The sequence below is a fragment of the Schistocerca nitens genome, chromosome 1, assembly GCF_023898315.1.
Source record: "Schistocerca nitens isolate TAMUIC-IGC-003100 chromosome 1, iqSchNite1.1, whole genome shotgun sequence".
NCBI classification, from domain to species: Eukaryota; Metazoa; Arthropoda; class Insecta; order Orthoptera; family Acrididae; genus Schistocerca; species Schistocerca nitens.
The window spans coordinates 939,486,369-939,496,905 of record NC_064614.1 but is presented as its reverse complement, the minus strand read 5'-3'; positions in this window follow the sequence as shown (position 1 = coordinate 939,496,905).

The window sequence follows — 10,537 nt, the reverse complement described above, 5'->3', positions numbered from 1 at the left end:
TGAAGATGTGCATCAGTCGCTGCTGCGTCGTGTTCGTGCATGCTTTAAGGCCCTCGGCGGCCACTTCAGCACGTTGCCTAACCGTGATGTCGTCACAGCATGTCGTGCACTGCACCGTGCTGTACAGCCATGGTGATGAATTAATAAATACCCTGTAGTACAGACAACATGCATTTCCGCTCATGTGTCTAGACGATCTTTTTTGCTCCTTACCCTATTACGGATCGTTTCCTGCACTTCATCTTTATTTAATAAAATCACCCTTTATGTGTAGATGTTTATGTTCACCAACAGCCGCTATCCATTAGCAGTGTGCTTTCAGAAATAATCCACGGGGAATCGACTAGAGAAACGCTTTATAGTGTCAGATGTAATCACATACGTTGTACAGTAGTGGGTAGCGTGAGAAAACCAATGTTATTGTTTACGTAGATAACGTACACACGAGTGGGTCTTGTGTAGGAGTGCTCGCAGCGATAGCCGTCGAATATGGTCGGCACTGCTCCCTTTGTTCCTGTGAGCGTCATGCCTACCCGTGGGCTGTCGAGAGGCGCGCTCCTGGCATGTGTTGCAACTTACGTGACTTGACACACGCGGCAAGTCTCCGAGACCAACGTTTCAAGAAAAAGGTGTTTGACGCAGTTAAATTAGTGGCATCCAGCTCTCTGTCGTAACCTGACATCACTGTACGTGTCTAGTGTGATTAACACTGTTTCACATATGTTTCGTATGTAACGTCGGTTATTGTGAAATAACATCTCAGTATATAATTTTTTTGATCCTGGAACAATACTGCTTGTAGTCCACAGTCCATCAGTAACAAAATGGTTCAAATGGCTCTGAGCACTATGGGACTCAACTGCTGAGGTCATTAGTCCCCTAGAACTTAGAACTAGTTAAACCTAACTAACCTAAGGACATCACAAACATCCATGCCCGAGGCAGGATTCGAATCTGCGACCGTAGCGGTCTTGCGGTTCCAGACTGCAGCGCCTTTAACCGCACGGCCACTTCGGCCGGCTCCATTAGTAACAGCGAAGAGTACTTACTGGGGCGAAATTCATACTTTCCTCCTCGTAAATGTCCATACCCTGCACATATGAATTCAGTTGTCACGTTTTTTCACATATCCTTGATCTCTAAAAAAAAATTGGAAATTTGTGGTAAGGTCTTATGGGACCAAACTGCTGAGATCATCGGTCGCTAAGCTTACACACTATTTAATCTAACTTAAGCTAACTTACGCTAAGGATGACACAAACACCCATGCACGAGGGAGGACTCGAACCTCCGACGGGGGCAGCCGCACGGACCGTGACTAGACACCTAAGACCGCGCGGCTACCCCGCACGGCCTTGATCTCTAAATTCGACTTGATCAGTACTACAGCCAAAGTTCGCACCATGAACAATATCCTTGAAAAGCTGTGTGGTACGAGTTGGGGATCAACAAGTGCAACCCACAGCGGAACTTTGTGCTGAGGTGCAACTACAAAGCAGCCACACTAGCTAGCACAACACCCAGGAAGTACCAGCACGAGTACGAACTGATGTAGATACCCGCTTTAGACCATTAGGTTCGATTTGCCTCTAGGTACGTGAGGAGCCGCATACTGCACAAACCATGAGGTATGCAGGGACATCCTTTCCAGGCTGAAAAAGTGCCCGTCCCGTTTTGTAATTGCAGCGAGATACCTCAGAGCATCCGACTCATCGGGTGGGGGTGTACTTCACAACCAGGCAGGACCTTGTGCTGCACACCCTCGCTGGCTGCCAACAGCGTCCCCACACCAAGAGTCTAATATGGAAGCAACTCGCTCCAGTTTGTATAGGCGGTAAAGATTAACAGGCCACAGGGATTTTGACAATTGTCTGTTCTGTCCCCGACAGTGTAAAGCGTCGGGAACATTCCTACTTGCGGGGTCATCTTTAGCCCGAAGACTGAAAAGCATTGGGGGAGGGGCGAGGGGGAAGGGGGGCGGGGAAGTCACACGGTTCGAAAGAAAAACTGATAGTAGGTTTAACAAAAAACAATGGATGATGCATTCAGAAATTATATGTTCGCAATATTCAATCGACGGCAGCATTCACTAACATCAAACATTACTAAAGAGAAATACACGGATGGAAAGCTTAGCTAAAGGGCACACAAATTTTACGACTCAATGCACATTTACTTGAGCTATTCAAGGCCAAGCGGTTAACGGCGCTACAGTCTGGAACCGCGTGGCCGCTACGGTCGCAGGTTCGAATCCTGCCTCGGGCATGGATGTGTGTGATGTCCTTCGGTTAGTTAGGTTTAAGTTGTTCTAAGTTCTAGGGGACTGACGACCTTAGAAGTTAAGTCCCATAGTGCTCAGAGCCATTTGAACCATTTTTTTTTGAGCTATTCAAAGGGCTATAATGTGTAGATGGGGAATGTTGGACGGAATCCGCTTAAACCACAGGTAGACAGTACTGAAGTACCGATCAGGCAGCAGAGGGGAGGCCACGGCGGTGTCTTTACCGCAACGCCGGTGCCGTCCGTCTGTCGTCGCGATTGGTTTGCGTTCTCCGTGCAAAGAAGCAGCGTTCGGATTTGGCCGCGCGTTTAGAGGCGCCATGCCTCTAATTGCGCGGCCCCTCTCGTTGGAGGTTCGAGCCCTCCCTCGGGCATGGATGAGTGTGTGTGTTGTCCTTAGCGTAAGCTAGTTTAAGTTAGATTAAGTAGTGTGTATGTCTAGGGACCGATGATCTCAGCAGTTTGGTCCCTTACGAATTAACGGCGTTACCGGATGCGGATACGTAGGGGCAAGTGGTCAGCACCCCGCTCTCCCGGCCGTTGTCAGTTTTCGTGACCTGAGCCGCTACTTCTCAGTCAGGTAGCTCCCCAACTGGCCTCACAATGGCCGAGTGCGCCCCGCTTTCTAACAGCACTCGGTAGACCCGGACGATAACCCATCCAAGCAACAGCGCTTAACTTCGATGGTCTGACGGGAACCGGTGTGAACAATGCGGCAAGGCCGTTGACTTTGTTTAAGTTGCACTGTTACTAAAAGCAAGGCGGTAGAAGCGTACAGCAAAACGCATCCGTGGAGGAGGAGAAGCTACATCTACTGGTCAGCGTCGTAGCTGAAACTGCGTGAGATTGGGGCGGTGGCGATCCGACCTTTTATGAATCCGGAGGAGCCAACCTCTAGTGAGCTTTCGAGCACAAAAAACTACGTCCGTTGCCAATTTATGTGGAGGGAGAAGGCCCAAAGCCTACTTGCTGTGACATAGGGCAGTGACCACGTCATTTGCAGAAAGAAGTTTCATGTTCTGTCTCGGTCCCAACCGCTGGAAAAGCTGTCCTCACAGCGCTCCTACGCCTCGACTTGGCACAAGAAGGAATCGTTTAGTATCCAAAGAGTTTCTAACGGTTGCCATCAATTTGAGCAAATTAACGGCTTCTCGCGAAATGATCGCAGTCGAAATCGTTTCCAGATATCCGTTCCTCACAAGGGAACCTCCCCATCGTACCCCCCTCAGATTTAGTTATAAATTGACACAGTGGATAGGCCTTGAAAAACTGAACACAGATCAATCGAGAAAACAGGAAGAAGTTGTGTGGAACTATGAAAAAATAAGCAAAATATACAAACTGAGTAGTCCATGTGCAAGATAGGCAACAAAAGGACAACATTAGCTGATGAGTGCCGCGGTCTCGTGGTTAGAGTGAGCAACTGCGGAACGACGACACTGGTGACGGCATGTGCGTCACATGACAGGAATATGTTGGCGACCGACCTAACTTGCACACTTGGCGAATGGGTAAAAAGATTCTTCTACCTTGCCCGATTTAGGTTTTCTTGTGGATGTGATAATCACTCCAAAAAAAGTGATGAAAACATAAGAGTTTGTCACACAAACTGCATAAAATGAATGCAACAGTTTCAGAGTCGCACAGTTTTCCCTGTGCTCTGTCAAAACATATGTTTTTCACGTTTTCAAATGTTTCCGTGAGTAGACCGTCAAATTCTGTATATGTCCAATCAAATCTGAACATGTCCTGCAATTTTGGAAAGCGAAGTTGATTATGTGTGAGTGCCTGAACTTTGATAATTATCTGAAAATAAAGAATTAAAATTTTCATCCGAGAGAAGATTTGAACCAAGGACCTTTCGTTTCACAGCCGCTCACGCTAACCACGGGACCACGACGCTCGTAAGCTAACACTCTCCTTGTTGTTGCCTACCTTGCGCATGGACTACTGTTTGTATATTTTGCTTTTTTTTTTCATAGTTCCACACAACTTCTTCCTGTTTTCTCGATTGATCTGTGTTCAGTTTTTCAAGGCCTATCCCTGTGCCAACTTATAACTAAATCTGAGGGGGGTGCGATGGGGAGGTTCCCTTGTTAGTACTTCACGAGTAATTACAGTTATCCCTCTTTTCTCTCGGAATTTTTGCTAACAGGTCTATGGATGTAGGAGGTAGCGATGGACAAAGTTTGTTACACCAGTTAAAATTCCGTTTGTCAGTCAGGTACGCCAGTGACACCGAATCACGTGATCGTGCAACAGAACCTGAGATGTGCTTCAGCGTAGGTGGAAATGCTTACTTCCTTCGCGTACACTGGCGCCTTTTATCGTGAATTGTAAATATTGTGTTGTGGGTGGTCACGGCCCTGATGTCAGTGTGTTGAGAGTGTCATGACTCTGTGTGACTCATGACGGTGAAGGGAGCTGGTGAATCTCGGTGTCAGCAGGCAGTCCGCACCTCTCGAATAGTACCACAGTACACATCTAGCTTAACGTCCTCATGCAGCGAACCACCAACTTCTTTTGCCCTCACTCATGCAGACCCTGCGGAGAGTTTCCAGATTGAATAGGGAACCTTGGCTCACAGTCAGGTATTCAAGAATTGTACAGTGACACGTCTCATTTCCTTGCCAGCCACACACCGATGATTCAGATTCCTTTCATAAACAGTTTTGCGAATCGGTTTTATAAAGTATGAGCGCCCCTGCAATGGCGTGTGTAATAACGATTTCGGCCGCGATGTTTGGTCAGCGCTGCACGACCGTAAAGTACACAGAGCGTTGAGCAAATATTTTACAGTGAACGACAGTATGTTCTTGTGGTGGTAACTGCAGTGAGTATAGGTAGCAGAAAGACGTAATGTGATTTCTTTCAGTCCGGTTATAACCGGTATTCTGATCAGGGAAACCAGAACCAGTATTTATTTTTGCATGGAATCGCTCTTCTATAAAGCATGTAGTATAAATGAATATTCATTCCCGATACGGAATTTGCTTTTGTCAAACATTTTCCTCACTTTCCATAGACATCAAGTAGTGCCCCTCTCTAACGTAATCTCTTTTTTCCAGGGTTCATCCCTCCTAAACTTGTCCATGATTACTCCCATGCCAACTGGGATGCCTACCGGTACTCCATTCACACACACCCAGGTTGAAGGCCACGCCCTTACCCTCCGGTCTCCTGATGACATCTCTCGCACTGCTGCCTTCCTGCACCAGACCTGGTCTGACGCCGTCGCCACCCATATCCCCACCAAAGCAATCCACCCTCACCGCCCAGCCCTGCCCCCACAGGCGGTCCTTCTCTTTTCTTTTCTGTTGCTCTTGGATAACTAGTTTTGTTTGCATCTTTTTGATGCTCACTAAGCTAATATGACTTAACTGTAAAACTAGGAACATGAGGGATCACGTGACAGTCGGCTTAAGTCTACTGATGGACTCCGACTATCATTTATTCAGAAACACGTTCAACAAACTGGGCTCTAGAACGGGTTCCGCTAACTTCACCTTGAGCTTTCTTCTTTCGGATTTAGACCCATTACAGCGGAACAATTTATTTTAGACCAATGCGTACAGAAAATCGTCATCTTTAGCGTCTTTACCCTATGATTACCATATTTATTTAAAGACCAATATGTAGCCAGGGATTCCTCGCTATAAACCAAGAATGTGAGTTTACTATTATAATAATTATTAATCAGATTCAAGCAGTAATGGTCATATTTTGATGTCCACTGTAGCCTTGATAAAAAGTTCACTAATGTAGCCGTTACAGTGTTACCTCACGATGTCAGTAGTATGAGACTTCCTGCTAGACATAAGAGGACAACGCCTAACAAGTTGCTTTCATAAAACAGTCATTAACGGTGCTGTTGACATCCAAACATACCCGTTACGGTTTAACCTTGTCATAAGCACAATTACTGTAGCAATCTCTATTGATAAATAAACATTATAAGAGTAAATCCCAACTAAAGTTGTCTGTTGTGGGACATACATCTTCTTTTATGAAGAATTATCTGTAGCGAATTTCCCCCTGCACTTAATATTTGGAGGTATTCCAAGTCAACTAAATACAGGAAAGAAATATCAACAGGTCGTTTCCGAACTTTTTTACATGTCACCCCCTTTCATTCTCATCTCCATCCCTACCCCTGATAATAGGGGTGTCTGACTCCAACAGCATTTTTATACAAATAATGCGTCATTTACAATAGCGCACGTAAGTACTTTGTAGAAAGCATTAGTTACAATTGCATTAAAATATAAGTGTGTAATAGAAAAGTATGCCTGTAGATAATGGAAAAGTATAACGCTGTCTCTAAAAAATATTTTTGAGCCGTACTACGTACACCAAATGTGGTTGGAACTCCTCCAGGCGTCCCTGAGTTATGTTTTGATGTCAACCCATTTAGTACAAAACTAAATTTAATTTAAACAAAGATATTGTGGGGTCACCGCCAGACACCACACTTGCTAAGTGGTAGCCTTTAAATCGGCCGCGGTCCGGTAGTATACGTCGGACCCGCGTGTCGCCACTGTCAGTGATTGCAGACCGAGCGCCGCCACACGGCAGGTCTAGAGAGACTTCCTAGCACTCGCCCCAGTTGTACAGCCGACTTTGCTAGGATAGGTTCACTGACAAATACGCTCTCATTTGCTGAGACGATAGTTAGCATAGCCTTCAGCTACGTCATTTGCTACGACCTAGCAAGGCGCCATTACCAGTTTATTTTGAGATTATAAATTATGTATCCTCAAGAGCGATGTTCTCCAATTATGGATTAAAGTTAAGTATTCCAAGATCTTCGTACTTTATTTGCAATTTTCAAGACATTGTCCTGTTCCAGACCTCACGCCAGTCTGCGTGAGCTTAAACGCGTGCCTTTCGGCTACCTCCGAGTGGCTTGGCTGTCTTGCCAAGTCACTACAGATATCTTACAACAAAACAGAAATAACAGTTCTTCTGGCTCAAAAGTAATTTGTAGATCTAAGTATGTAAGAATAAAAAAAAATACGTTTTGGAATCGGAAGTTAAAATCAGTATTTCGTTGCGTACCGAGGGACTTTGATCTCAGCTTCGCATCTATTTCGTATTGAACTCATAAGCTTTTGTAATAGGTCAAGTGGGAATTTTGACCATTCGTCCAATAAAATTTGGAAGTTTTTGGTAAGGTTTTATGGGACCAAACGACTAAGGTCATCGGTCCCTAAGCTTACACACTACTTAATCTAACGTAAACTAACTTACGCTAATGACGTCACACACACCCATGCCCGAGGGAGGACTCGAACCTCCGACGGGGGGAGCCGCGCGGACCGTGACAAGGCGCCACAGACCGTGCGTCTCATTCGTCCAATAAGGCAGCACAAGTTGATCCCTGTATGAGTAGCTTCTACGACGAAAACGTCGGTCCAATACGTTCCAGAGGTGTTCAGTTGGATTCAGTTACAGGGTCTGGCTTGACCACTCCATAAGTTCAATATACACTCCTGGAAATTGAAATAAGAACACCGTGAATTCATTGTCCCAGGAAGGGCAAACTTTATTGACACATTCCTGGGGTCAGATACATCACATGATCACACTGACAGAACCACAGGCACATAGACACAGGCAACAGAGCATGCACAATGTCGGCACTAGTACAGTGTATATCCTCCTTTCGCAGCAATGCAGGCTGCTATTCTCCCATGGAGACGATCGTAGAGATGCTGGATGTAGTCCTGTGGAACGGCTTGCCATGCCATTTCCACCTGGCGCCTCAGTTGGACCAGCGTTCGTGCTGGACGTGCAGACCGCGTGAGACGACGCTTCATCCAGTCCCAAACATGCTCAATGGGGGACAGATCCGGAGATCTTGCTGGCCAGGGTAGTTGACTTACACCTTCTAGAGCACGTTGGGTGGCACGGGATACATGCGGACGTGCATTGTCCTCTTGGAACAGCAAGTTCCCTTGCCGGTCTAGGAATGGTAGAACGATGGGTTCGATGACGGTTTGGATGTACCGTGCACTATTCAGTGTCCCCTCGACGATCACCAGTGGTGTACGGCCAGTGTAGGAGATCGCTCCCCACACCATGATGCCGGGTGTTGGCCCTGTGTGCCTCGGTCGTATGCAGTCCTGATTGTGGCGCTCACCTGCACGGCGCCAAACACGCATACGACCATCATTGGCACCAAGGTAGAAGCGACTCTCATCGCTGAAGACGACACGTCTCCATTCGTCCCTCCATTCACGCCTGTCGCGACACCACTGGAGGCGGGCTGCACGATGTTGGGGCATGAGCGGAAGACGGCCTAACGGTGTGCGGGACCGTAGCCCAGCTTCATGGAGACGGTTGCGAATGGTCCTCGCCGATACCCCAGGAGCAACAGTGTCCCTAATTTGCTGGGAAGTGGCGGTGCGGTCCCCTACGGCACTGCGTAGGATCCTACGGTCTTGGCGTGCATCCGTGCGTCGCTGCGGTCCGGTCCCAGGTCGACGGGCACGTGCACCTTCCGCCGACCACTGGCGACAACATCGATGTACTGTGGAGACCTCACGCCTCACGTGTTGAGCAATTCGGCGGTACGTCCACCCGGCCTCCCGCATGCCCACTATACGCCCTCGCTCAAAGTCCGCCAACTGCACATACGGTTCACGTCCACGCTGTCGCGGCATGCTACCAGTGTTAAAGACTGCGATGGAGCTCCGTATGCCACGGCAAACTGGCTGACACTGACGGCGGCAGTGCACAAATGCTGCGCAGCTAGCGCCATTCGACGGCCAACACCGCGGTTCCTGGTGTGTCCGCTGTGCCGTGCGTGTGATCATTGCTTGTACAGCCCTCTCGCAGTGTCCGGAGCAAGTATGGTGGGTCTGACACACCGGTGTCAATGTGTTCTTTTTTCCATTTCGAGGAGTGTATTTATCTGATAATTGTTTTGAACTGCCAGAGGTATGTCTTGTATCATTATCCTGCTGAAATATACAATTATATGGGATATTGTTTCTCTCTTGCGGAACAGTATTCTCTTCTACAATGTCACTGTACTGGAGACGGTCCATTTCGCCTTCCGTTTGGGTTACAGGGCCAACCCCACATCTAGAAAAACATCCCCACATCATGAGGCTGCCACCACCGTGCTACCGTACTTAATGATCGGTACCTGGCACCTTTTGTCGTCCCTTTTGGTTTTTCGTCGACGTATATACTGCCCACCATCAGAAAAAATACATTAAATTTAAAAATTGGTAGTGCACTTGCCGGAAAAGGCAAAGGCCCCGAGTTCGAGTCTACGTCCGGCACACAGTTTTAATCTACCAGAAAGCTTCATATCTGCGCTCACTCCGCTGTAGAGTGAAAATTTCATTCTGAAAACATTAAATTTACTTTCATCACTCCATATGACATGAGACTAATTTGTAGCATTCCCAGTTTGATGTTTGTTTGCAAGTTCTATTCTGGCCTTCCTACTTTTTTTTTTAGTTTATGAGTGGCTCGCCTGATGATAGTCTACCATTTCAATCGCTTGCTACTACGCGATGTTTTACAGTGGAGAGGTGTAGTTTCAATCCCTTCCTATTTCGGATCATACATATCTCGTCGAGCCGGTTTCCTTGGATCATCAACGGACTGCTTACAGATCATTCTGTTCTCCCTCCTTGTTGTTTTTCGAGGACAATCTGACCTTGGCTTACTGGCTACTGTTGTTTCCTATTTTTGTCGTCGACTCGACACTCTTACTAGCTGTTGTGGTACTTCATAGTCTCTAGTAACTCTAGAATGTGACTTTCCTTCTTAAACGCAAGCAAAACAACTTCTCTCACATCCACCTAGTATTCCTCGTGTTTACATACTTATAACTGTCTCTAAAAATAAGAAAACACTGTCTCAACACCTAAGTAATAGTCAGTGCCGTACCACCAAATCAAAGTACAAAACTTTTGAGCTAAAGGTACTGTATATACGCTTACATTATTGCTGATACCCTTCATTGTTTCCTAGATACGTAACCACAGCTGCGTGATGGAGTGATACCGTTATTTGCGTTGCTGTGTTGTCACCGCATGCAACCGATAATAACGATATAACGTTGCCTCTAAAAAATAGTTTTGAGCGTTACTATTTGTTTGAAACTGCTCCAGGCGTTCCTGAGTTATGTTTTTATGTCACCCCCACCCTAAGCCGTAGGGCGCTAGAGGTGTCTTTTGTCACAGTAATTTTCTCCAAATAGCAAGTGATACGTGTGGCGAGGACGGTAGAAATTGCT